The sequence below is a fragment of the Notothenia rossii genome, assembly GCF_949606895.1.
Source record: "Notothenia rossii genome assembly, chromosome: 6".
NCBI classification, from domain to species: Eukaryota; Metazoa; Chordata; class Actinopteri; order Perciformes; family Nototheniidae; genus Notothenia; species Notothenia rossii.
The window spans coordinates 48,911,181-48,934,011 of NC_136909.1; the positions used below are offsets into that span (position 1 = coordinate 48,911,181).

General features: G+C 40.3%; 1 long non-coding RNA gene across 1 annotated transcript; it reads right to left on the reverse strand.

Moving 5' to 3' along the window:
* Window positions 1-259: 259 nt before the first annotated feature.
* Window positions 260-22,831, reverse strand: LOC307043980. The gene is made up of 3 exons (XR_013809494.1): window positions 20,532-22,831; window positions 15,382-15,446; window positions 260-2,150 (listed from the first exon to the last, which is right to left on the reverse strand). It is a non-coding gene; the product is annotated as an uncharacterized lncRNA (long non-coding RNA).

Genomic DNA, 22,831 nt, shown 5'->3' on the forward strand with positions numbered 1-22,831 from the left:
TAAAGATTGGTCTTTCAATACATTAGCTGGTTGATTTGGTCTTTTCAATTGTTTATTTAAAATCAAGTAGCTATAACTGGTACTTATCGTTTGAAGATAGTCTGGTTATAATGTTGTTTGAAGGAGGCACACAGGTAAGAGCACTAACTAGCTAATGTATCTTAGCTTGAATTAAATGTATTTAACGTATAATAAAGTAACTGCAAATATATGTATCACAAACTTTATAAAAACTTATATTTCAATCCACAAATACACAGAATAAAGAATACATTCAGGTCAATGTAGAAAAATAAGAAATACTTTAGTCCCCTCTGTCTTCCTCTCATCAGCAGAGGAAAAGTGTGTGTGTGTGTACAAGATAGATATTAATTTTACTCCACAATTTCCTACCGTATTATTAAATAAGTCTGCACATCTGAGGGGACACCTGTAACTCATTTCATGTGATTTATTCATTAAAGTCTGTATTTTCAGAGTTAATCAAATGACAGCCACATTGTTACCTAAAGTGTCTCAAACATATTTAAGGAGTGCAATGCAACTGAAAGGTACACTAATAAAAGTAAAACAGTCAATGTCTTCAGATCAATCTGTATATTTTAACTCCAGAGCACATTTATTTAAAAGAAAAACAAGTTGTTCACACAACCAGATTTGGACTCTGAGGCAGCCATTACCTGATCTTAGACATGTTAGTTAATAAGTACCACAGTTATTAGTTGCAGTAATATGTGCCGCTTCCAAACATCAAACTCTTAGAAAAAAGACTTGTCCTTATTATCTACTCACTGCACACTTTTTTTTTAAAGCAACACTGACAACTCGCGCCTGTGAGACATGTAATGTCTGAAAATGATTAGACATGCATAACTTCTACAGTGAAAATCGGTCATACTGTAAGTGCAACTTCTGAACACAACACTTTTTCGCTAATGTTTTACAATGCAGAATTATTATAAAACCTTGGTTTTAGAAACCTTACCATGTAACAATGGTAACTGTGAGTGCAACAACTCTGGGATGAACAGCTGGGTTCTCAGTCTATTCACTTTTGGGCTCATCTTTTTCCCCTCAAGTTCCATCATTAAAAGTACTCCAAGTCAGCTTGTATGAATGTAACATTTGAATTAATCCACATATTTATTGAAAACCACCACCAAATAAAGACACTAAGAGTAATAGATGTAAAGCTTATATTGTGATATTGATATTGTAAAAATAAAACCTCAACATATTTGCCTTGGCTGTCTATAGTTGTTAGTTAGTTGGGCCCTCATTTCTTCTCCACTACAGGCTTACATCAAAATAATGACCTCTTCCATGTGAAAAAGTGCAGGCCACCGCTCCAAGAGGCCTTCAATACTTGGCCTCTGATGCACTATTTCTTGTCTTCGGTATCCAAACGCCTTCGCCATCTTTTCTTTTATTGATTGCCGGTTTTTTCTTTTCTGTTGCTCTGCCAAAAGGGAAATTGTCTCTTGTTCCATGCTTTCTGGAGTCTCACCAATCGGCAAGGATGGAAAATGGTTGGCCTCAGCTCGCCTGGCTCTCTTTAAATTCTTCGCAGGGTAGGACTCTTCTTGAGACTTGGTCTTCAACGAGTTCACAGCGAGCTCTGCAGATGATTTGAGCTTGGTGTCAGTCTAGATTGGTTGTTTGTGTACTCTGCATTTCCTCTCTGTAATTGACATTCTGTGTCATTGGAGAAGACCGGGATTGGAAACACTTTAGGCCACCGCTGTATTCTTAATGATTCCGAGGAAGAGCCGCTAAGTAGTACTGTGTCATCTGTATTCACAGATCCAGAGGAGGAGTCTTCACTGTACAGTCCACTTGTAGGGGTACTATTTAATGGTATCTCAACTGGGTACAAGACCACAGTTGTAGAATCCGGGTCTAATTTGACAACTTTGATCACTGTTAAATCTTTAATCGCATGTGTAGATGTAAGATTAACAAATGTGTTCCCAAAATCAGTGTCTTTGTACTGTAGCCATATGTAACCTTCTAATCCACATGAATTCTTGACCTCCTCAATGAGCTCTTCCATTGAGTTGGGAATCCCATTTCGAAGCTCCAGTCTGACGCTTGTGGTCGTTCAAGATGATCAGCAATCGAACAGGTGGTCCAATATCAGCCATTGCGCTCTGAGAAAGAGAGATGTGAAGAGGGAATTAATGAAATGCAGGTGTACACTCAATACATTCTTTCTTTTCAAATTGCATTGTGTTGTACTTTACAAAGCATTACCTACAAAGTTCATATATATATATATATATATATATATATATATATATATATATATATAAATATATATACAAGGGCTGTCAAATGATTACAATTTTTAATCAGATTAATCACAGCTTAAAAATTAATTAATCATGATTAATCAACATTCGAACTATGTCCAAAGTATGCAATTTCTTTATGTATATTGTTATATATGTGTATATGTATATCCATTTAACATACGTATGTTTATTATAACATTGTTATAATAAATACACCTTCCTTCCATCACCCACATACCTTTGAATGTTATAAAGATGTCTTCCTGTGTCACTAAGGTCCCAATGATCTTGCCATGTTGTTTGCGCATATATATGTATGAATGTTTTAACCTCCGCTTTGCTGAGCGGAACTTCAATGTCTATATTCGTAATTCTGAGTGTTTGTTTGGCCAGAATATCCACCTGTTCATTACCCTCCACACCAACATGAGCAGGAACCCAGATGAAACGAGTTGCTATTCCTTTGATTTGCATTTTATACAAAATTAGAAATATTTCATTTATTATGTCCATTCTAAATGAAGATCTGCCTGATCGTATACTCGATAAAGCTGAATAGCTGTCAGATGCAATTACAGTATTATGTATTCCTTTCTCCTCTATCCATTCCAAAGCCAATACCAATGCCAACAACTCTGTGGTGTACTGTATACTGACACATGGTCGGTTACCCTTTTCTTTATATGTGAATTACTCACTGGGATATAAACTGCTGCCCCAGCACGCCCTGTCTCTTTGGAGCCATCTGTAAATATGATTGTTGAGTCTGAGTGATATCTTGCAAAATAATTCTGGACTATGCGCCATACTGGTATTTCTTTCTTTTCCTTCAACTCTTTTTGTATATTGAGGTCTACACTTGGCAATGGGAATAACCAGGGTGGAATGGACGAGATTGCAACTGTAGGGCAATACTGTATTTGATTCAATCCTATACTTGCCGCTTTAACATCACCAATCCATCTGAAACTTGTTAAATGTGACTCATTGTGCTCCCAGCAGTCTTTCAAAAATACTTTCTGCTGGATGACTATCACCATGCCCCTGAAGGTTTACCCAGTATGCCAACATTAACTTTACTCTTCTTAACCTTAAAGGCATTTCTCCCATTTCTACCTGTATTGCTGATACTGGAGATGTTTTAAAAGTTCCACTACAAATCCTCAGGGCCTGAGCTTGTAGGACATCCAGCTTTTTAAGGTTTGATTCTGCTGCTGCCATGAACGCTATACACCCATAATCGAATACAGGTCTCATGAGTGCCCAATATATGTTCAGTAGTGATGACCTACTCGCTCCCCACTCCTGTCCCACCAAACACCGAAGTGCATTGTTGACCTTTTTACATTTACTTTGAACTTTTCCTATATGATTGCTCCACGTTAGCTTTCCATCAAACCAAACACCAAGAAATCTTATTGTATTTACCTGTTCAAGAGGTTGCTCATACAATTTTAATGATACAGGAGCAATTTTATGCCGTTTTGTAAAGCAAATGACCTGCGTCTTAGCTACTGACAGTTTGAATCCCCATTTATTTGACCATTTCTCCACTTCAACTATTGCAGCTTGTATTTTCTTTCCAACATGTGCTACATTGCGGCCTTTTGCCCACAAAGCCCCATCATCTGCATACAAAGATTTTCCCACACTTGGATGAACTTGATTAAAAATGTCATGTATCATTATATTGAACAACAACGGACTACATACACTACCTTGCGGAGTACCATTTTCCACATCATACACACTTGAATATTCTGCACCTACTCTTACTTGTATTTTCCTGTCCCGTAAACAATTCATAACCCAATTATATGCTTTACCACCAATTCCCAATGATTTTAACTTGATTAATAGTCCTTCCTTCCAGAGCATGTCATAAGCCTTTTCAATATCAAAAAAGACTGCAATCACTACTTCCTTGTTGGTCTGTGCTTTCCTGATGTCTGATTCTAAGCACAATATAGAATCCATTGTATTCCGACCCCTACGGAACCCACTTTGATATGGGGACAACAGAGCTTTACTTTCTAAGATATATGTCAACCTTTCTGTCACCATTCTTTCCATGATTTTGCATAAATGCGATGTCAGGGCAATAGGTCTGTAGCTAGATGGATCTGAAGGGTCTTTCCCTGGCTTTAGTATGGGCACTATTATCGCTTGTTTCCAAACCGAAGGAAGTTGGCCAGAATCCCAAACCCTATTAAACAACCTTAACACAATGACTAGAGAGTTATCCGTCATATATTCCAACATTTTATAGCAAACACCATCTTTCCCAGGAGTGGTTTGACGAGCACTAATAATTGCTTTCCTCAACTCAAACATACTAAAATGCAGATCCACCTGATCCCCCAACACTTCTACTCTATCCAATATTCTCTGGTTTTCCATTAATATATTATCTCTGCACTGCCTGGCTTCCTCTGTAAGGTTATCTGAACTATGAACTTTCTTAAATGTCTGAGCTAGAAGTTCCGCCTTTCCTAAGTTTGTGACAGATATTATGTCCCCTCTGCTCAAAACTGGCAACTCATAATTCCTTCGAACTCCCCCCATTCTCCTAATCATGCCCCAAACATCTGCAAGCTGTACTTCTCTTCCAATACTATTGCAATATTGCCTCCAAAAAGTGCGTTTTTGCGTTCTTATTGTTCTCCTTACTATAGCCTGGGCCCTTTTATACTGATTCAAAGCTTCCTGAGAATGGAGTTGTTTGAGTTGTCTGAATGCTTTATTTCTGTCTTTAATGGATTTCCTACATTCACCATTCCATCAGGGTACACTCTTGGTGCGCCTAACTCCTTCAACTTCCGGAATTGTTTCTTTAGCTGAATGTATGATAACCTTAACGAGCTCCTCATTCAATTTATTTATATCATCATCTTTTTCCTCTTGAAGTGTTTTACATCTATTTGTACTTACAACTTGGAAAGCATCCCAATTAGCCTTTCCCAATTTCCATCTAGGAATTTTCTTCTCCTTTTCAAAACGTATGTTGGTCCCAACTTTAGTCATTATAGGATAATGATCACTGCCCACTTTTCTATGCTTTACCACACTCCATGTACTTATACCTGCTATATCACTAGACACAAATGTCAGATCGAGTACTGTTTCTATATTCTTTGTACAATTATATCTTGTTCCTTCCCCAGTGTTAATACACACTAGCCCGTGGTCATCTATAAATTCCTCAACTACTGCACCATTTGCATCTGTGCTACTGCTACCCCATAGTGAGTTATGTGAATTAAAATCCCCACACCATATGAATTTTCCTTGCAGTAAACCCCCAACATCCTCTAATATACTTTGATCTAATTTCCCACACGGATTATAATAATTTACTATATCTATAGGTCCTCTATCATTCCATACCCTTATAACTATTGCTTCATGATCTATACTTACATGCATAACTTTGTAACTTACACCACTCTGTATGAATGTTGCAACTCCTCCCCCTCTGCCAGAGTCCCTATCTCTTCTAACTGCAGTATATCCCTTCACAATAAAATCCAGTTGTGGTTTCAGCCATGTTTCCTGAATACAAATTACATTAGGTTTCTCTCCCAGATTGTCATTATATTTTTTAAACTCTTGTCCATTTGCAATTAAACTTCTGGCATTCCACTGCAGTATAACTAACACCATCAAGTTGATCCACTGCATGTCTGAGATTGTTGGACGTCATCATTTAGTATATCTTTCACACTTTCCCACTGCATGCCTTTCACATCAAGGTACTTTTCAGCTGATCTGACAATTATTTTTATTCTTTCATTCCGGCTTTTAGTCTGCGCTGAACAGTTGATAATCTCTGCCATAAACAATACAAACTCTGTTTTACTCACTATCAGAGTGTCCTCCTTCAACTTAACACAGTTGTGGACTTTTTCTGTTTCTTTGCTCTTATTCTTGTTTTCCATTGTAACCTGCGTTCCTCCTGAAACTGTCTTTGCTGCCTCTGCATAGCTTACTCCCTGCGTCACCCTGACTCGCTGCACCTCTTCTGCTTTCTTGCTAACCTCACATCCACGGTACGCTGAACTATGCTCCCCTCCGCAATTGCAACATTTCAGCTTTACCCCTTCTTCACATTTGCCGTATTCATGATCTCCACCACATCTGCCACACCTTTGTTTCCCTCTGCACACTGCCGCCACATGTCCAAATCTCTGACATTTAAAACATCTTATTGGTGGTGGAACATACGGTCTCACATAATAACACATATATCCAATAAGTATTTTTTCCGGAAGCCTTTTCTCATCAAAGGTGATCAGAACCGGCTTCCGGTTTGAGCATGTAGAAGGAGGACGCAGTTGCTATCAGCTCCGCATTTTTCATAATATTTTACTAAGATAACGCCGAATTTTATTTAAACTTTGGTACAGACTACATTGATAGAGTTAAACGGAACAATATTGCACACCGTTACGATGAGCAAGGGTGGACGGATCGGTAAAACCCAGCAGCGAATGACTGATTCATTCCCGGGACTCGAGGACAAGCAGAAAATGTCGTCGACGGGGCCTACACAGTTAACGGCTGAGATGCTAGTCATTGAGCTCCAGAAATTGAGCGAAAGTCTTAAGGAAGATTTCAACGCTGCCTTGTCGGAAGCCATGGCCCCGATACTCCCAACACTTGAAGCTATAACCAACACTGTGGCGACTCACACCGCCACCATATCACAGATCGAGAGCACACTGTCTTCCAACTCAGATGACATCGTTAGCCTGCAGCAAGACGTGGCGACCTTGAAGAACCAGCTAGCCTCCGTGTCGGATGATAACTCAGCGCTACACGCTACAGTGGAGGACTTGATATCGCGCTCCAAGCGTCAGAACCTCAGAGTCGTGGGTATTCCTGAAGATATGGAAGGCGCAAACGCTAGGGAGTTTATGTCTCAGTTATTCAAGGAGGTGGCTGGAGATGTCTTACCTGACTCCGGCCCGGAGCTCGATCGCGCACATCGCAGCCTGAGACCCAGACCCAGCCAGGGCTCTCGGCCCATAATTGTCCGTTTCCATCGCTACGTTGAGAAGGAGCAGGTTTTGAAATGGGCCAAGGAACACCGGGAGATGTCCTACCGAGGGCACAGGATCAAATTCTACGAGGATTTCAGCGCCACTGTTGCTAAGAAGAGAGCCGCTTTCAATAATGTGAAGTCCCGGCTTTACAAAAAAGGAGTGCGTTTCGGCATGATTTACCCCGCCCGGCTGAGAGTCACCTTCAACGGTGTGGTCCACTTGTTTGACACTCCCGAGCTGGCTGATCGCTTCTATCAAGAATGCATTCATAAGACTTAAGCTGCCGTGTTTCCATTTCGCTACGGGTTGATTTTACTTTTTTTGATAACTCCGTTGTTGCCTACGGGTGTGTTTTTGCTAGGCTAGGCTAATTCCGTTTAGCCTGCTCACCAAGCCCGTGTTTTTCTGTTTGGACTCATCATTTTTTCCGGGTGAGTGCAGCACTGTCCTCTGCTGGTGTTTAGTCACCTGCCAGCATTTGTTCTGTTGGACTGTAGATCGTTGCCAATTTGTCTGTTCTAAAAACAGAATCGTTCTAGTGGTGTTTAATTTAATTTGATATTGTAGGAGGGGATACCACTGCGTGGTCAACTGGTTGTTTAGCAAAGGTTTATCCTGCTACTCACTTTGCTAACCGCAATGTTGAGCTTAAGGTTTTCTTTGTTTTCATTTGTCCTCAAAGATATGTGTTTTTTCTTTTTTAGTAGAGGGTTATTTTGGGAAAAGGTTGGGTGTTTGCCTAGGGGAGGGTCTTTGTTTTTAATATCTAATGTTACTGGTGTGTATGATGCTTGTCCACTACGCTTGTTATGTTACATATGGTTGATGATTTTAATTAATGACTAACCAGAATACAGGTCAGAGAGGGTCTGTAGGCTCTGTTAGATTTATTAGCTGGAATGTCAGGGGACTGGGAGGACCAATTAAGAGGTCGAGAGTGTTTTCACACCTAAAAAGTCTCAATACTGATATTGCTTTTCTCCAGGAAACGCACCTCTGTGTGAATGACCATGCTAGGCTTCGTAAGCCTTGGGTGGGGCAGGTTTTTCATTCAAATTTCAATTCTAAAGCCAGGGGCACAGCCATCATAATACACAAACGTGTTCAGTTTTCAGCTGAACAAACTATTTCAGATCCCGGAGGGCGTTATATTATAGTCAAAGGTGTGCTATATCAGACCCCAGTGATTTTGGTTAATGTATATGCCCCAAATTTTGATAATCCAAATTTTATGACCTCAATTTTCTCCTCTTTACCAAATATGGACACACACCGCCTCATCTTCGGGGGTGATTTGAACCTTGTAGTTGATCCACAGTTAGACAGGTCATGTCCCAAAAGATTTACCCCTTCTTGTATGGCTCGAGCACTATCCACATTTATGAACCAGGTGGGTTGTATTGACCCATGGCGGTTTCTCCACCCGACTAAAAGGGATTTTTCATACTTCTCTCTAGTTCACCGTGTTTACTCACGCATTGATTATTTTTTTGTAGATAAAGCCCTTCTGTCTTCTGTTGGACTGACTGAATACTCTGCTATTGTCATCTCTGATCATGCTCCTCTTGTTCTAGAGCTATCTCTCTCCCCTAGTCCAAGGTGTGGGCCCTGGAGATTTAATACAGGCCTGTTAGCTACCAAAACATTTTGTGAGCATATTTCAAAGCAAATAGACTTTTTTATTGATAATAATAAATCTGAATCCACCTCCCCCTCCCTTCTTTGGGAAACTTTTAAAGCAGTGATGCGAGGAGAGATTATTTCGTATAATGCTCACTCTAGAAAACAAAAGACAAAAGAACAGCAGGATTTGGTTGACGCTATTAGTAAATTAGACAGACAGTACTCGAGTTCTCCCACTCCTGAATTGTATGCTGAGAGGCGTAAGCTTCAATCCAAATTTGATTTGCTTTCCACTGGCAGGGCTGAGTATCTTCTTAGACGGACAAGGGGTACGTATTATGAATACGGTGATAAGGCTAGTCGCCTCTTAGCATCGCAGCTTAAACACCAGTCAGTTTCTCAGTTTATTACTCAGGTCTATGATTCCTCACATTCCCTCACTACGAATCCTATTGAAATAAACGATGCCTTTACCACATTTTACTCCAAGCTGTACACATCTGAACCCCCTATAGACAATACAAATATAGAGCATTTTTTTGACACTCTGGATATCTCTAATATTGATACTCTCACGCGTGATAGCTTGGACGACCCTCTGTCTCTAGAGGAGATAACTGGCAGTCTTAGGAAGATGCAAAATAACAAGGCCCCAGGCCCGGATGGTTTTCCTGTAGATTTTTATAAAAAGTTCTCGGCCCAGTTAGCTCCCCTTTTATTAGATATGTTTAATGATTCCCTGAAAAATGGTACTCTACCCACAACACTAAGACAAGCCTCAATCTCCCTTATTCTCAAAAAAGGCAAAAAAGCAGAAGATTGTAGTAGCTGGAGACCTATAAGTCTCTTGAACGCGGATGTCAAACTTCTTGCTAAGGTGCTGGCGAACCGCCTGGACCCGTGTTTACCAGGTATTGTCTCTGAAGACCAGACTGGCTTTATCAGGGGTCGTCAATTATCTTCTAACATCAGACGGTTACTTAATATTGTGCTTTCCCCTGCAGTCTCACCAGATGCTGAGATGATTGTCTCTTTAGACGCAGAGAAGGCTTTTGATCGGGTGGAGTGGGACTATTTATTCTTTACACTTCATAAATTTGGTTTTGGATCTCGGTTTGTGTCATGGATTAGGCTTTTGTATACTAACCCTACTGCTAGCGTAAAAACAAATTCTCAACTGTCTAAATTCTTCCCCTTGACGAGGGGCACCCGGCAGGGCTGTCCAATTTCCCCCTTATTATTTGCCTTGGCAATAGAGCCCCTTGCCATTGCTCTGAGGTCATCTCCACTTTTCACAGGCATGCGCAGGGCTGGGTTGGATCACCGGGTCTCGCTATATGCTGATGACCTTTTACTCTATATCTCAGATTCAGTCAACTGTATTGGTGACATTCTGCAACTCCTAAATAGTTTTGGGTCATTTTCAGGCTATAAGGTAAATTTTGACAAGAGTGAGTGTTTCCCTGTAAATGAAGTAGCTACTCGCATCCCAGCTCATGCCCTACCTTTCCACCTGGCTCCTACGAGTTTCCGGTATTTGGGTGTAACTATAACTCGCAGTCTTGCTTCCCTTCATGAAACAAACTTCTCTAAGCTAGTCACAGATATAAAGGTGGATTTACAACGATGGGGTACCCTCCCTCTTTCTTTGTTTGGTAGGATTCAATCTATTAAGATGAACATTTTACCAAGATTTCTTTTTCTTTTCCAATGTCTGCCAATTTTTTTACCAAAACAGTTTTTCAATAAGCTAGATGGGATGATCTCTGTTTTTATCTGGGCTGGTAGGACTCCAAGGGCACGCAGGACTACTCTTCAGAGACGTAACAAAGATGGTGGCTTATCTCTACCGAACCTCCTATTTTATTATTGGGCAGCCAACATCCAGAAATTACGTCTTTGGCATAGTTCCTCTGATGCTGATTGGTGCCTAATGGAAGCTCTTAGTTGTCATGCAACCTCTCTGTCTGCTCTGCTTTGTGCCCCTCTTGCATCTTGCCCCTCCAAATATACCTCAAACCCAATTGTTATATCGTCAGGCAGCACTTTAAACTCTCCTCTCCCTCTCCCCATAGCCCCATCCTTAATAATCACTTGTTTACCCCACCCAAATTTGACACAACCTTTGCATTGTGGAAAAGAAAGGGCATAGTAGTTTTTTCTAACCTATACATTGACGGGACATTCGCAACTTTTGAGGATATTCGTAATAAGTTTGATCTGCCACATTCTAGTCTGTTTCGATTTCTCCAAGCACGGGACTGTGCCCGTACTCACTTTGCGTCATTCCCACTATTGACTGCTAATTCCTTGATGGATGACATCCTCTCACTTAATAAGTTAAGTGGTAGTATAACTGTACTATATGACCTCATTATATCGGCTGGGACCTCTCCACTTGCTGGGGCTGTGGGCAAGTGGGAGAGGGAACTTGGGCTTGACCTCACAGATGAATGGTGGGAAATTGCTTTTAAAAGAGTAAATTCTACGTCCTCTTGTGCCCGACTGACTCTGATTCAGTTCAAGGTTTTGCATCGAATACATTTCACCAAAGCAAAACTTTCTAAATTATTTCCAGGCTCAAGTGATATCTGTGATAGATGTTCTTCGTCAATTGCCGATCATACTCACATGTTCTACTCTTGCTCGAAATTGGCTACATTTTGGTCTGTGTTTTTCGACACTGTATCTAAGGCTCTCAATATCTCATTGTCACCCAGTCCTCACATTGCTATTTTTGGTGTACCTGAAGATTTGACCATGCTGACTAGAAACCAGAGTGATGTTATAGCTTTCGCCTCTCTTATAGCCCGTAGACGTATATTGCTTCAGTGGAAAGACCCAAACCCACCCTCCGCATCTTCCTGGTTTGAAGATTTGTTGTCTTTTCTCCATCTAGAGAAAATCAAATATACACTACGAGGCTCGTCTGATAATTTCCTTAAAAGGTGGAATCCGGTACTCACTTACATTGACTCTCTCACTTCCCTGGAATGTAACTGATAGTCCTATCAATGATATTGTATGTTGAGCTGTGTGTGTCGAGCATCAAACAATTGTATCTGTGCTAAGTCTTTTTATTTATTTATTTTTTCTTAATGACTCTTGTCCAGCTTTGGGTGGGTTATTATTTGTATTTTATTTCCTTTTGTTTTCATTATCATTCCCTTATCCTGTTCCTGATAAAAAAAAAGAAAAAAAAAAGAAAAAAGAAAAAAAGGGGGGGATTTCATACATGTTTGACGACTGCTACTTCATTGTTGTTTTTTCTCATGTTTCCCAATAAAAATACATATGAAAAAAAAAAAAAAAAAGGTGATCAGAACCGAAAGACTATCTTCTTTAACCCCATTGCGGTTTGCTTTCATGCGTTTGACATCACTTATTTTTGCATTTTTTATATTCTCTTTCACATCATCCGCTGTAATTCTGACGGGGATTCCTGTCACCACTCCCCTGACTAGCTTTTTACCACTAAACAGTGAACACTCCACTTTCTTACCCTCCACGGTACTCATCTTTATTGCCCTCCCCTGTTGCTCTCTATCCCTACATTTGATCAACATTGATCCATTCCTCAATACTTTAGCACTCATTACCTCCCCGATTTCTTTACTGATCGATTTAGTTAACCGTATAGGGTTCCACTCGCCAAACGAAGCTCCCTCTTTCGCAAGTTTCACAACCACCATGAACTCCTGTTGCCTATTTCCGACTACTCTTTCTCTCCTTTCACCCTCACTATTGCTCTCATCCGAATTAGTATTTCCTTGCTTTTTACGTTTATTCCTCCTCACTATATCCCATTCTCCATTTCCATAACTCCCGCCTACTCCTTCCATGTCTCCTAACTCGCTTCCTGCCCCGTCACTTCCCTCTGCCATCTCTCATCCAGTCACAGTCCAGTGTTGCCACCTGCCCTGCTCCAAATGTTTGTCCGACGGATCAGATCCCCAAAGAGCGTCAACTGAAGTTCCCCTCTCTGAATCAAGCGCGGATGAAGTCTGCTGGTTACGAAGGTTACCTCTGTCACTAACCGATCTGCCCCCCTGCCCGATCTGTACTGCGCATGTGCGAGATGGACAACTACATACGGCAACCCAAATGGGACACTTCACACAATGGCCTTTGGCCAAGCAGAAAAAGAACACCCGACAATATTAATCTGAACGAGAGAGGTTAGTTAGTTAGTTAGATTAGTTATTACAACATGACTTCATATTACAACGTGACTTCTCTATTATTTAACAACTCTTTTTATTGGGTTCTTTTATTTTGGGTTAAGTAGATTGTCAGAATAAGTGAGAAATGGATTTAACTTCTGTTAGACAGCTATCATGCTGAATCAGTTGTCCCTCCCCCTGGTGCCAGGACAAACAGATCCATCTCTAGGCTCAGCAGCCCTGTCCCCCCATAAGTGTTATATTTTCACAGCTCAGTGTCAGTAAATATTGTGCAGTTAGTTTTGGACTACAAGATAGATGCAAGCCTGTACAGGTAGTTATTTAAAGCATAAATGAGTCGATTGGGTTCTGGAGGTGTGGTTAAAGCAATTGTGCTTGGTTGGCGTGGCCTGGGCCTGGTGGTGGGGCCCAATGTGATATATTTTCATGGGGCCCAAAATCCCTGGTGTGTATGGCCAGAGGGCAGGACCTATAAACACATGTACTACCCAATAGCATATTTCCATCCCCTGAAGACAAGGAATGTGTCATAGTAGAAATTTGCAGCCCAATGAAAGAAGGAAGCATAAAGCTTGTACATTTCTATAACCCGTGTAAAAATCTTCAGATTGAAACTTTACAGACAATAGCAGGGACGAGTCATAGAAGGGAAGTGTGGTGTGGTGATTTTAATGCTCACAACAGCCTATGGGGAAGCATTCAAACAAACAGTAATGGGGATGTTGTAGAACAAATGTTAGAGGAAAGATCACTGTTTTGCCTTAATGATGGACAAAAAACAAGAATAGACGTGAATAGGGGGACACAATCATGTTTGGACCTCACACTTGTGACGGATAGTTAAGTTAAATCGTGTGAATGGAATGTAAAAGTGACTGTACCATAGGAAGTGATCATTACCCAATTTTCACTATCATCAACACAAACGTATGTAGACAGGAAGGGAGTGTATTTACCAGGTGGTGCTTTGGTAAAGCAGACAGAAATGTAGACTTTGCTGTAAGGAGTCAGCACAATTGTAAAATAAAATAAAAAATAAAATATTACAGTAATAGTGTACTTGCATTGTGTGGGTGTAAGGGTGTAATTTTGGTTTGAGAAGTGGGGGGGGACACAAAACAGGGGGTCCTTTGCAATGAAACATTTTCTCAATTTAATTCCATTTCCTGCCTTTCTACAAATATATTAGGGATTATAGTGTTAACAAATCCAAGAAAAATGTTTAGTGTGTATATAATGAGTGTGCACACTTATCTAGTATCCTATCCATGTATACCTGTTTTATTTGTGATGACCTCACATCCTCTAGGGGGCCTACTAGTATATATTTCAATCATCAAAAATCCATTAGAATATGCTCACAAGCAATAACACATATTTGATCAACTCCTCTCTCCTATCTTTATCTTACCTAGTCTGCCTTCTTTCTTTTTATTTATGCATATTTTACTAATCACTCCCCTTTCAAACTGTGTTTTTTATTTTGTACTGACCTATTGCGCACAGTGGAATGATTTATTAACTCATTTTATATACAACTAATATTACATAGATGGAAATATTTGTTTACAAAGATGACCAAACCGTTTGAGACCCACTGAGATAACGTAGACTAAAGATTACAATCTAATAGTCCTTTACCTCCCTGAGCTGACCTTATCTCTCTCAGTCCCACAGGAGAGAGCTCTCCCTCTCCTTAATGTTGAAACAGCTTCTAATCTCCGTTAGCTCCGAGCTAGCACCAAATACTAACAACGTCTCTCTTTCTATCTCTCACACGCTCCTCCTCCTCCTCCTCCTCCTCCTCCTCCTCCTCCTCCTCCTCCTCCAGAGAGAGAAATAATTTTATTCTTAGTTGTGCATTGTTATTTGTGCTTGAGAAACATTCCACTTGAACTTTATTTTAACAAACTTAGTAGTAATTATTGTCCTATATTTTTTTCAGATTTCACAGCTGCCTGGGCCTAGCAGCAACAAGAACCTCCATTTGTCCCTGCCCCCAGGTCAAGATCTACCGTGGCTCAAGGGCCTTTACCAGAGCCATCACCACCAAGGATCAGAGGACCATCATCACTACAGTGGCCTCCATCTCCATCTGCCACAAGATTAAGATACACCTCGGTACAAAGGCCTCCATCACAGCCATCACGATCAACCCAGCCAGCAAAGAAGTCTTGCCTAGCAGACGTACCTCCCACACGGCCACCAGCATCAACCTGGGACAATCACACCTACCTCCCTCCGACACAGCCACCAGCAGCCCATGCACCATCACCTACACAGCAGCCAGACCCCCTTTCCTGGAAGACAGACAAAGACCATGACACTGCTCCCCCTGTCTTTACATTTATAATGAATAGTTGGTTGAAAAAGTTCTGATATTGTAAATATTGAGATTTTACAGTTTCTTATGTTAACATAAATTGTTGGTTGAAAAAAAAAGTTCTAATGCTCAATTTGTATTTGTACACATCACATGAACCTTGGTATGGAATATGAAGTCATGAATCAGTCCTGATGTAACTTTTCTATGGTGAAAGCAGAGGGATGGAACTATTTTACACATGAATAACATTTCATTTCATCTATATAGGCCTATAGTGTAATTCATATAATTATTTCACTACTTTTGTAAACCAAATCTAAAACGGCCCAAAAAATAGACGAGATGAGTAAATGTGTTTTCACAAGAGTTTTTAGGTTTTCCAAAAATCGGATTTCTCATTTTCAGCTAAGTATCTCATAAGACAGTGCTCTAAGGTGAGTGACTTGCATCTCTAGCAAGACCAGAGAGTATCCTGAATATTTGGATAAGTAACATAATGGTGCCATGTTATAAGAAGTACATTTAAAAGGTGATTTAAGGAGACGTCAACATATCGAGAAAATATCCTTATACTCCAGAGGGTTAAGGAAAAGCGTAAGGTAATTGTATTTTTTATATATATATATATTTTATATTGTTTGATTTATTGATTATATTCAAAGGAAAATTAATAATTGGTCCCCTGAATCTGGAATAATATACAATTTACAGCAAAGCCTAAACATTTCAGGAACTTTTCATCTACAGATTGCTTTGGTCTGGCTTTACTCTTCACTGATTGGTTACAGACACTTTAACTTAGTGCCTATGGAAATCAGAAGGAGGGGCTCATTATCATATTCGTTTTTTGCGCGTAATACGGGCGTTTCTCGCGCGAATATACGCGCGTTTCTAGACGCTTCAAGAACAAAAACGCGCGTTTTTTAGAAAAAACGCGCGTTTTAAACGGGCGAATGGTGGCACTTTAGGCTTTCCATAGCACGCACTTTGTCAGCGCTGTCATCTGCCGGTGCGTTAAGACCTGTTGGATTTTATCAACTTGATTTTGAGTTGTCTCATGGCAGGTAGGTTATAAGAGACAAACCAGGGGACTTTACTTCCTCTTTATAGCTTCGGTTATTTACAAAAAAACACCTAAATGTAGCCTACTTGTTATTGTGCTTCTGTCTTTCTGTGTCTTTTCATCTGTAAACTAAACTCCCTCAACGGGGCCGCTCTCTCTCTTTTCTTGATTGCCCTCTCATGGGTGAACAGTTCAATGTCCCGCTTCATTGTAGGATTTCTGCCATGTCTCTACCACTTTAATTTGACCATCTCTGTTATTAAGTTATGGAATACTAAATAAATAAGTAATTAGATACCTTAACGTTACTGCGCTCATAAAGAATGATAAGAATAAGAATAATGCGTATTGAACTGGTTTCATTAATTAGTGAGTTTATTTAAGGTAATTAGTTAGAGGCCCTATTTTACCATTATGTCTGCACAGCAGTTACAATGGTCAAACTACATTAGAACCAGAGATGGGGCTGTTACTAAAAAAAAGTAATATATTACATATTACTTAAAAAAAAAAAGTAATACATTACACTACTTCGTTACTCTCTACATAAAGTAACTTGTTACTTTACTCGTTACTTTACTCGCAGGGCCGGCCCGCCCCTACAGGCAGATCACGCAGACTGCGGCGCACCTACAGTGTAAGCGCGCCACAGTTTTGCCTCTGCGAGACTCCACTTGCACCCCCAATTACTATTGCATTAAGGAAGACATAACACAAGTCTTTCTTTTTATATAGTCTTTAATAAAATAGGCTACCAGCCTACCACAACAAGCTAACAGTCTGTGAAACGTAAAGACACTAATTAATGAAACCAGTTCAAGACGCATTATACTTATCATTCTTTATGAGCGCAGTAACGGTAAGGTATCTAATTACTTATGTATTTAGTATTCCATAACTTAGTCACATAGATGGTCAAACTAAAGTGGTAGAGACATGGCAGAATTCCTACAATGAAGCGGGACATTGAACTGTTCGCCCGTGAGAGTGCGATCAACAAAAGAGAGCGAGCGGCCCCATTGACGGCAGTAGCGTGGCGTGGGGGGGGGGGGGGGGGGTGGTGGTCAATGTAATAACGTAACCAGATGAGTGATTACAGCGTCCGGTATCATTTTACACACATTTGTATCATACAGATGCAGGACTTACACACGCCTGTTATCTGACCGACAGGTCCGCACTCACTCTCCAGCCGAAACTCTAATAAGCATTCATTCACAAACTAAATCAGGAGACCTTTAACGTTTTACATCCGGTTCGCTCCTTTGTTCTGTTAGAAATTAAAATCAATGTTTTATGGCATAATTTAGTTTAAAAATGCCATCAGTTAAAATGCTGAATTATACTGAAAAAACCTGAAATTCTCGTGCACAACCAGTTAAGCTTTTATTCTGAAAATCCTTCATCTCCGGTTAGCATTTAGCATGTGGCTAATATACGATTTCCTAAAGAGGTGAATTTAGTAGCGAAATGACATGGAGTGGTGCAAACCGAAAACTACTGATTTAACACTACAACTATAGATGTCGAAATACTACCATGCTGAATATTAAATGAAGGTACAGTTTATTTGAATACATTATTGTTTACAGACGAGAGTAGCATGTGACAACATCCGGAATGACCGGAAACCAAACCAGCCGTGAAGTATTTTCTGTATATTTTAGAGTATTGATTACAGCGTTTAGAATGTGTTACATGAAAAGTGATGAAAGAGAATATGAGGAGAAAAGGCGTGTTAAGCATATATTGAATGTTAAAAAAGTACCAATCCTCTGTTTAAATGCAACAACGGACATTAGAGACGAGGCGAGCCGGCTGACGGGGAGGAGCCAGCAGAGGATATATATAACAGCACCGGACGAGGGATTCTCTCTCTTCTCTTGCTCAGGAGAGCCGGTGTCGGTACCAGATGTGTTCGGGGTACCAGATGTGTTCGGGGGCCGTCTCTTACCAATGACGTCACTCATTGTACGCATTGTGATTGGCTGTACGGTAATTTACCCAGGGGTGCTCGGGGGAAAATCACATCTACAGATCATGACGAACCGAATTGAAGTATTCCTATACTCCTAGCGTGTGACAATGTTTCTGAAAAACATGTTAAAAAAACATGAAAACGGAGCAATGGCTGTACGCCATTGGCTGTACGGCAACTCAAGAGGACCATCATACACGGTCAAATTCCGAATATTTAAACATAGCTTACACTTCATTCTTTACTTTGTCCGTTATTATATGTAGAAGATATTACTTTTTTCTCCGTGATGTTGTTTCCATAGAATCCTTTTCCGTTTCACAGAACTGAGGTTACCTACTGTAACCCCAGCTTCTATGAGTAAATGGCGCAGCCCTCTAAGGCTATCGCTATTGGGTAATCCCCCTGCGCCCCCGCGCAGCACTGAAACACTTGTAGTCCACGCCCAGGGCCGTGGGAAGTAGGGGTGCTGAGGGTGCTGCAGCACCCCCTGGTGGAGGACAGGGGATCTGCACTTCCACAAGATTAAATACAAATATAATTTAAAAAAAAATGAATTTTCAGCCTTGACGTTACAACATTCATAATTAAGTAAAGATAACACCCTTTTCACCCCGGTTACATTTTCCATTTGCCCCGTACGATGGGCGCTGTAAGTGATGAAAGTGGGGGATGTTGGCTTATCAGGCGCCCGCAGCTCACAGCCAGCGTGAGAGAGAGATAGATAGATAGAGAGAGGGGGTGCACCTGTACCGGCGGGGAATGTTGTTAGCTTCTGCTGCGCTAACGGATATAAGAAGCTCTTTCTACAATAATGTGGAGGGAGAGTTCTGTCCTGTCAGACTGAGAGGTTCAGTGAGGTAAAGGACTCTTGAGTGTTTAGATATTTCACTTTAGTCTAAGTTATCTCAGTGGGTCTCAAACGTTTTGATCACAATTTATGTAAACAAATATTTCCAAAGCACTCCCTTATAATTATTGGGATAAATAAAAACAGGTTTGAAATCATTCCAATGTATACTATAGGACAGTAAACCAAAAATATCGTTTAAAACTGGAGAGATTTAAAAATATGCATAAATAAATAAATGTTAACTGATAAAATAAGATATAAATGAACCACAAAATAAAACAAGTTAGCCTACATTTATTTGTTATTGGCTATGGTAGGTTATCGGTTATGTTCACATACTTATTTGATTATTAAAAGGCAAACCGATCTTTTTCATATGGGTGTTTAGAGTTGTATCCCCTAGATCAGTCTCTAGTAATTGGGCGCTCAAAGTGCACCAGATTGAAGCATTTTACTTTAAAATGTTAAAAACAATCTTCCCGGGGGGAGACCCCCGGACCCCCCTAGAGGATGTGAATTCCACCCCACAATTAAAACATGTTCAATGTTCATGCAATACTAAATAGTATACATTTGAAGCCTTTTTATATAAGCTGTCCACCATGTCAATATGTTTCTCTGTTTGTAGCTTTTGTAGAGGTTTTTCATTGCCAGCTAAAATCTTGCCTATAGGGCAGCAAATTGGTCAAAACCGGCCCTGGTGTCATCCCCGCAGCACCCCCCATTTGAAACATGTTCCCACGGCTATGTCCACGCCCACCCGCAAGGTGGGCCCCACCCTCGGGCCTCCTTCCGGTATAAATAGGAAGGAGGCCCGGCAATCTGCTCCCATACCAAATAACTTTTCTTCAGCTATTCGTAGAGCCAGTGGGGCCCAGCGCTTAGAGGGCTGTGCCATTTACTCATAGAAGCTGGGGTTACAGTAGGTAAGCTCAGTTCTATTTCGTATATGGCTTCGCCCTCTAAGGCTATCGCTATTGGGTTAAGGGCGAAGCATGATGTAGTCTGCGCCCCACTGGGTCTGCCCGGCACTAGAAGCACAGACACACCTGCTAAATAACACCCCTTGCCTGTTGTGCCATGCGTAATGGCGCATCACCGTCCCTGGAACATAGCAAAACATGCCTATCTTCCCGACGGGGTGAAGGCTGGGAACAATACATACCGGCCGCTGTGAGAAAGTAGAGACGAAGGTCCCACCTTGCGCAGCGATCATAGAGGGGGAACAGCAGCTCTCTGCGTGTCAGACAGGTATGAGAATGCCCAGCTGGATCCTGTTAAACATGTTCTTTATTCTCGCGTCCAGGAGAGAAGCTTTAAAATGAGATAAATGGAGTCTCTGAAAAGATTAAAATGGGATACTTTAATTAAAAAAGGCGCGGTAGTGTTACAGACAGAATATTGTTCCGGCAGAAAACAGCTGTGATCTGGCTCTCCTGAGCAAGAAGAGAAGAGACTGGATCTCTCCTCCGGCGCTGTTATATATCCTCTGCTGGCTCCTCCCCGCCAGCCGGCTCACCTCGTCTCGAATGTCCGTTATTGCATTTAAACAGAGGATAGGTTCTTTTCACATTCAATATATGCTTAACACGCCGTTTCTCCTCATATTCTCTTTCATCACTTTTCATTTAACACATTCTAAACGCTGTAATCAACACTCTAAACAATACTTCTCGGCTCGTTTGGTTTCCGGTCATTCCGGATGTTGTCACATGCTACTCTCGTCTGTAAACAATAATGTATTCAAATAAACTGTACTTTCATTTAATATTCAACATGGTAGTATCTCGACATCTATCGTTGTAGTGTTAAATCAGTAGGTTTCGGTTTTCACCACACCACGTCATTTCGCTTCTCAATTCACCTCTTTAGGAATTCGTATATTAGCCACATGCTAAATGCTAACCGTAGATGAAGGATTTTCAGAATAAAAGCTTAACTGCTTGTGCACAAGAATTTCTGGTTTTTCAGTATAAAAGAGCGTTTAAACTGACGGTATGTTTAAGCTACATTATACCATCAAAACATTGATTTTAATTTCTAACAGTCCCTCCTTACACACCTAAAAGGTGTGTATAATACTGAAATCAATGAGTTCTTCATCTGAACTTTGCATATTACATATCTCATATTAACAAACATACAATTAAATGGAATGGTTTTACAGCCGCCTTTACAAAAATACAAAATAAATTATTTGCCTGGTTCAAACCTAAAAGTTGTCCCTTGTGTATAACTTCTAGTGTTTGCATTCAATATCATTCTTCAAAATAGCAGCAATGGCTTGGTATCAGAACATTTCTTCCTCCCTCCTTTCACAGAAACCGTTCTCATACCACGCTCAGTGTTAAGGCACTTGTTTTTACAAAGTGAAAAGAAACAAACCATTTTAAAATAGCAATGATTTTTACAACATGAGATCCACCATATTAGAATAGTATAAAGTAATAAAGAATAAAATAAAATATCTTGGATTGGCAAAGTAAATTTAAAAATAAAAATAAACTATCTTGGAATAGTGTAAAGTAAATTGAAATGGATTCTCATCTCCGAACATCCATATCATTTAAACTAACTCATCATTGTCATCCACATCTGTATACGGGGTGGGTCGTCTTGTTCTGCTAGCATTTGTAACTGTCTCCTCCTGAGAAATTTACCCTCCCTCCTTTCATACCATTTAAGGTATGAAAGTAATATGTTCTCTAGAAGGGGCCGTTGTACGTTCTACTCTGGGGTACGGCATTCTAGACAGTCATTTCTGGGAGAAGATTTTGGTCAGTTACAACAGTTGTAGAGTTTCATCACTTAAAAGTTCCTACTCAGTACCTTTGGGTGGTCTGTTCTAATGCAGTGATAAAGTCCCTGAAATGGTGTGAAAACTTGTGGAATATCAATAACTCATTATACTAATTTATTTTCAATTCTGGTCTACTTAAATAGCTATGCTAACCCCTTTTACAGTGTGTGGAACCTTGGGTGCCCGAGCATGTGATAATTACTCCCTCCTTTAACAAGGATTTTAAAAACAGAAGTCATTTCATTAATGGTTTGTAGTTTAATTCAGGAATTTACATTAATGGCAGATATGTTTCTCCTTTAAATAACATCTCTAAATGTCAGGTCATCTGGTGAATGGATGACCATTAGGAGCTGGTGGCGCTTGTCTTTTAAAACTCATACTCTGGTGCCGTGCGCTCCCTCTGAAGCTGCAAGTAAGATTTAAAACATCTGCAGGGTGGGTTGAGCGACCCCTTCTCCCTAAACGATGTTTGTTGTAACAAATATGCACCATCACAATGAGTGCTCCAAGGCCCTGCATGTATTGCTCCCAACTACATTAGTTTTAAAAAAAAATTAAACTTTGCTTTCGCTCTTTGCCCAGTGTCATTTTAAAACTCTAAATCTTGGACGAAAAACAAATGTTATTTCCACCTTAATCTTCCCTCTTGAGGTAATAACCAT